The 6,914-nt window shown below is 38.2% G+C and overlaps 1 non-coding gene across 1 annotated transcript; it reads right to left on the bottom strand.

Annotated features, from left to right (window-relative positions):
- Nucleotides 1-6,126: 6,126 nt before the first annotated feature.
- On the bottom strand, nt 6,127-6,233 carry LOC141589096 (small nucleolar RNA R71). Its single transcript, XR_012520049.1, has one exon. It is a non-coding gene; the product is annotated as a small nucleolar RNA R71 (small nucleolar RNA).
- Between the last annotated feature and the right edge of the window lie 681 nt (nt 6,234-6,914).

Genomic DNA, 6,914 nt, shown 5'->3' with positions numbered 1-6,914 from the left:
ATTAATTGTGCATGCATGCATATGGTGAATAATGGTCAAACAAACAATAATAATATAGGGCATGCATTGGTAAAACCACAAACTTTTCAGTTTTCACAGTGGATCTGTATTTACAACGGTTATAAGAAAAACCGTTGTTTATTGGTGTACTATGACAACGGATTTACAATAATCGTTGTTGATATATGAAATATGATAACGGCTTAACAAAGAACCGTTATCTTTTTGTGTTATACATACGGTCAATCAATCAATACTGCAACTTTGAATAAGAAAAAAGTAAAAATTACAGGGCATGAATTAGTCAATTCACAAACACTGGAATATCACAGATAATTAAACAATTTATTTTAAAACGGATTCTGTCCAACCGTTGTTGATATGTGTAATATGATAACGGCTTAACAAAGAACCGTTATCATTTTGTGTTATAAATATGGTCAAACACGCAATACTGCAACTTTGAATCAGAAAAAGTAAAAATTACAAGGCATGCATTAGTCTTGTTAAGTAATTGGACCGTTGTATTTTTACTAATTGGATAACGGTTTTTTTTATAACCATTGTAAGCTAATATGTTTAACACGGTAGAGTTGGCCGATTCTTATTTAACTTGTACCGTTCCACATTCCAATTCTTAACTTGTTAAGTTTCCAATTCTTATCTTAATATTATACCGGTTCCAATTCTTACTATCTTATTATACCGTTTCCAATACAACCCAAACTCATTATAAGTAGAATTATAATTTTCACAATCTTAACTTGTACCGTTTGCACTTTCCAATTCTGAACTTGTTAAGTCCTCCATTAATTTTCCACATCGATTATGTCGTCAAGTTCATCAACTTATAGTGGTTCATATTATTCATCCGCTGATGATGATGAAGCATCATATGAACCTCTTGTAGGACCCCCAAGTAGATTTATGTACGCTAAACCCTTTACGTGCATCATTCACAATCTCCCGTATACAGAGGACGGGCATGGAAAGGCTATACTCTCGTATAGCCTTGACTGGTTAATAGGTCTGATTCAATTAGCCGAATTGAATTTGGTTCAAACTATCTACCCATGCAATGATGTGCATCGTGGCTTCGGGCGGTGCGCCCTCATCGAGTTTGGCGGGGGTGAGGTGTGGGAAATAATCTGTATACTTCCCTTAAAATTAAGGATTATAACGAATTTATAAGATGATTACGAGTCATAAAACTAAATTGCATAAACAAAAGTAGAGAATGAAGAAACAACCTTCGGTCCTAGCAAAATCGGCCTAAGAACAATATTGCAATGATTGATGTGACCATAATTAGCGCATATTTAGCCCCCAAATTAGCCTTGTTCCCATGCTTTTTAGTGCATATTTGGGTCATTTATTGTCTTTAGTTCTTTGTTTTGCATCTTCTTTGAGATTTTGATCCCTTGGTAGGAAAGGAGTAAGAATCTTGCATTTTCAAGGCAAAACGAGACTAAATTGATTGAATTCAATGACCAAGCATCAAGGAGAGACAAGATTAGAAGGCCTTTGTACATATTATACTAGATGGGCAATGATGAGAAAGGATCCTTGCATCCCCGAGAAAATACCCAAGGATTTTATGAAGAAAAGGGAAGAAAAGAAGAAGAAACAATGCTGAGCTACAATCCGAGCGGATTGCCCCGAATCCGCCCGTCCTCCACAAGCACAATCCGTGCGTCTTCTGCCAAAGACGCCCGGACAGCAGCCACCAGAATCCGGCCGTCTTCTCCCAAAGACGCCCGTCCCGTGACCTTGAATCCGCCCGTCCCGACACCAATACGCACGGATTCCAGTACAGCGAGATTTCGTCTTCTTCAAGCTCCGTGAAAGATGCCCTTCCTTCGAAAAAGACCGGCGTTTCCTTAAGTAGGGACTTAATCGTCATTTAAGCCCTTAGTTAACCCTAATGCATCCACCTAATTTCCACTATAAATACCCCATTAGTCTAATTGGAAGAGCAGGTTCTTCTTATCAATCTTTAGTGTAGTTAATATCAATCAAATCTCTCTTTAGTTTTGTAATCAACAATTAATCAAGTTCTAATACAAGTTTTATTTCCTTAATCTCTCTTTTGTTCATCCTTTATTTTGGGTAATTGAAGATTATTTGGGTTATTATTGGGAGATTGACAACCTCTCAATCAAGCATCAAGTACTTCTATTATTCTTTGCATTATTATTGGATCATTAGTAGGTATAATTATCTTAATCCCTTTTTAATTATTGCTAATTACTTTCATTTATTCATCATGTTTCATTTTGTTGGTGTGATTGACAAACTTACTAGCATGATCAACATGATAATGAGTGAGTAGTCACCTAGCTAGGGTTAATGGGTAATTAGGGGAAACCAACATGGGGAATGATTCATGCTTAAATTAATATGCTTTCATGGTTTATTTGCTTGCTTGTTTTGATCTCGACTCATGCACATGTTTTGTTTGATGAAATGCGAGCCTATGAATCCTTGAATTTTTTACCCATCACCTATCTTTTCAATGAGACTTGTAAGACATGCATAAACCAACTCGAGTCTCATTAGACCATGCATGTTGTTGAGTAGGGAAGATTAAGTCGACTTGTAGGTGTTGTACAATCTAATCGATTCGGCTCCGGGACCCAAACTTTCCTAGGATTGTAAGATATAACCCAACTCAATCCATCACAACAATAATTGCTTGCTTATAATTTGAGAACATGTTTGTATGATCAATTCCCATGATTCCCCTATGACCCCATGATACCCTAGTGCTTTTAATCAATTGTTTACAACCCTTTTATTTCATCTTGCTTGTTTACTTTCATTGCTATTTAGTTTAGTGACCTTCTACATCAACCCAAATTGTGACACCCCTAAGACACCACTAGTTTCAATAGAAATCTCATCTCAATTCCCGTCCCTTGGGATCCGACCTTTACTTGCCTCTTTACTAATTGTAGAGTTGTTTGTGAAGTTATGAATTGTGTTTGATTGGATGTGTGACGACAAAACCCTTGACATCCACCCATCAAAATGGCGCCGTTGCCGGGGACGGTGTTAGCTTGATTTAGATTTTCTTATATTGTTATTAGTTGTGTCTTTCTTTGCCTTGGGGAAGTAAAACTCCTCAAGGTTTGTTCTAATTGTTTTCGAGTTGTTTGATATTTTGCATGTCTAGAAGGTCACAAGGTGACTTGTTACCTTTTGATCGTGAAATTGAAATAACTTTGACAACCAATAGAAGACTTGCTAGGAGAAATTTGAGAGGTATTGGTGAGGTTGTAGATATTCAACCAACTATTGAGTTCATCAACCCTTTTGCAAGAGAAGGTGAGGAGAACCCAACACAAAATCAACCACAAAATCAACCCACAATGCCTAAGTTTTCATCACATTCCGTACCTACCGAGGAGAACTTACCCAATGGTACTCCCACACCACAACATCTAACCGGAAATTTTATTGCCAAATCCGCATTTATCCAATTAGTTGAAAGAAGCCAATTTGGGGGGATGCCTAGTGAAGACCCTCATTCTCATATGGAGGCTTTTTGTGACTATTGTGATGCGATTTCACAAACCGGTGTAACTCAAGACCAAATTCGATGGGTCTTATTTCCTTTTTCTCTAATTGGCACCGCCAAACAATGGTTGAAAGGCCTTGATAAGGCTGATGTGACCATAATTGTCGCATATTTAGCCCCCGAATTACCATTGTTTCCATGCTTTTTAGTGCCTATTTGGGTCATTTCTTATCTTTAGTTCTTTGTTTTGCATATTCTTTGAGATTTTGATCCCTTGGTAGGAAAGGAGTAAGAATCTTGCATTTACATGGCAAAACAAGGCTAAATTGATCGTATTCAATGACCAAGCATCAAGGAGAGACAAGACTAGAAGGCCTTTGTACATATTATAGTAGAAGAGCAATGTCGAGAAAAGATCCTTGAGTCTCCGAGGAAATCCCCAAGGAATTTATAAAGAAAAGGGAAGAAAAAGAAGAAGAATTGACGCTGCCAGACAATCCGAACGGATTGTACACAATCCGCCCGTCCGTCCAGCCCAATCCGAGCGTCCCTCAAAGGAATCCGCTCGGATTCCCCCTCGCCAATCCGAGCGTCTTGCCCAAAGATCCGCTCGGATTCCCAGCCCAGATCCGGCCGTCCCGACTCCCATCCGCACGGATCTCAGTACAGCACGTTTTCATTCTTCAAGCTACGATAAGAGACTCCCTTCTCTCAGACAATACCGGAGTCTCCCTAAGTAGGGACTTAATCGTCATTTAAGCTCTTAGTTAACCTAGTGCATCCTCCCTAATTTTCACTATAAATACCCCATTAGTCTAATTAGAGGAGCATGTTCCTTTTATCAATAATTAGTGTAGTTAATATCAATCAAATCTCTCTTTAATATTGTAATCAAATATTAATCAAGTTCTAATTCAAGATCTAGTTTCTTAATTTCTCTCTTGTTCTTGCTTTATTTTGGGTAATTGAAGATTATTTGGGTTATTTTGGGAGATTGACAACCTCTCAATCTAGGATTCAAGTACTTCTATTATTCTTGCTTTATTATTGGAATCATTAGTAGGTATAATCTCTTAATCCCTTTTTAATTATTGCTAATTACTTTCATTTATTCATCATGTTTCATTATGTTAGTATGATTGACAACCTTTCTACCATGATCAACATGATAATGAGTGAGTAGTCTCTTAGCTAGGGTTTAATGGGTGATTAGGGGAAACCAACATGGGGAATGATTCATGCTTAAATCAATATGCTTTCATATCTTATTTGCTTGCTTGTTTTGATCTTAATACATGCACATGTTATGTTTGATGAAATGCTAAGCCTATGAATCCTTGCATTTACTATCACCTTCTATCCTTTCAACTTGACTTGTAAGACATAACCCAACTCGAGTCTTGTTAGACCATGCATGTTGTTGAGTAGGGAAGATTAAGTCGACTTGTAGGTGTTGTACAATCTAATCGATTCGGCTCCGGGACCCAAACTTTCCTAGGATTGTAAGATATAACCCAACTCAATCCATCACAACAATAATTGCTTGCTTGTAATTTGAGAACATGTTTGTATGATCATATCCCATGATTCCCCTATGAACCCATGACACCCTAGTGCTTTTAATCAATTGTTTACACCCCTTATTTCATTCATCTTGCTAGTTTATTTTCATTGCTATTTTAGTTAGTAACCTTCTACATCAACCCAATTTGTGACACCCCTAGACACCACTAGTTACAATAGAATTCTCATTTCAATACCCGTCCCTTGGGATCCGACCTTTACTTGCCGCTTTGCTAATTGTAGAGTTGCTTGTTAAGCTATAAATTGTGTTTTGTATCGACCATTGACCAACGACCACATATGCTTAATTGTGAACACCAAATGGCATCGATCAAAAATGGCGCCGTTGCCGGGGATGGTGTTTAATTAATTTAAGATTTCCTTTATTGTTATTAGTTGTATCTTTTTCACCTTGGGGAAGTAAAACTCCTCAAGGTTTGTTCTAATTGTTTTTGAGTTGTTTGATATTTTGCATGTCTAGAAGGTTACAAAGAGATTTGTTACCTTTTGACCGTGAAATCGAAAGAACCTTGACGAATAATAGGAGACTTGTTAGGAGGAATTTGGGAAGTGTTGGTGAAGTTGTTCAACCCACTAGTGAGTTTGTCAATCCTTTCGCAATAGAAGGAGAAGATAACCCATTACACAATACCCCACAAAATCCACCTACAATGCCTAAATTCTCGTCACACTCTATACCCACCGAGGAGGATCTACCCAATGGTACTCCTACACCACAACATCTTACCGGAAACTTTATTGCCAAGTCCGCCTTCATCCAACTAGTTGAGAGGAGCCAATTCGGGGGAATGCCTAGTGAGGACCCTCATTCTCATATGGAAACCTTTTGCGATTATTGTGAAGCTATCTCTCAAACCGGCGTGACTCAAGACCAAATAAGATGGGTCTTATTTCCTTTTTCGTTAATCGGCACCGCCAAACAATGGTTGAAGGGCCTTGATAAGGCCACCCTTGGAATAGATTCTTGGAAGAAGTTAGCTCTAGCTTTCTACAAAAAATTCTACCCACCGGAAAAGACTAACATGCTAAGAGCTCAAATTACGGGTTTTAAGCAAAGGGATGAAGAATCTTTGTATGAAGCTTGGGAGCGGTTCAAAGGTATTTGTCGCTCATGTCCTCACCATGGACTTAGCGAATGGTTTTTAGTGCAACAGTTTTGGAATGGTCTTTATGAAGATTCAAGGAACATTCTCAATATGGGATCAAATGGAATGTTCACCGAAGTTGATGACAATCAAACATGGAACAAGATTGAGGAAATGGCGGTCCATAATTCACAATATAGTAGACCTCGCAAGGCTACTAGAGGAGGGAAGCATGAAGTGGACTCCGTTACTCAATTGGGTGCTCAACTTAGTGCTCACATTGACACAATCAACTTGAAGTTTGAACAAGCTATGGCTAGACTTGAGGAAAACTCGAAATCATCAAAGCATCATGTCAATGCCATGACGGCATCCTCATCAATCCCAAGTGGGATATGTGAGAATTGTGGAACTATGGGTCATGACTCAAGTGAGTGTAGGGGAACAACCGAACAAGTTAATGCTTTCCAAGCTTACAAAAGTGGTACCCCTTATTTAAATTTTTACAATGAAAACACCAAGTTCCATCCAAATCTCTCATACAAAAGCCAAAATGTTCAAAACCCTCAAACAACATACACTCCACCACCCATGAGAAACCAAAATCAAAGACCCTTTTACAATCAAAGCCAAAGTTATCAAAATCAAAATCCATACAATCACCACAATGACCAAGGTTTTGATGTCCAAAAAGCGGTCCTCCAAATGCAAAAGAATCAACAAGA

Source organism: Silene latifolia, chromosome 6 (genome assembly GCF_048544455.1).
Source record: "Silene latifolia isolate original U9 population chromosome 6, ASM4854445v1, whole genome shotgun sequence".
Taxonomy (NCBI): Eukaryota; Viridiplantae; Streptophyta; class Magnoliopsida; order Caryophyllales; family Caryophyllaceae; genus Silene; species Silene latifolia.
Note: the sequence above shows the minus strand (reverse complement) of the source record. Positions and strands in the feature narration are given on the sequence as shown.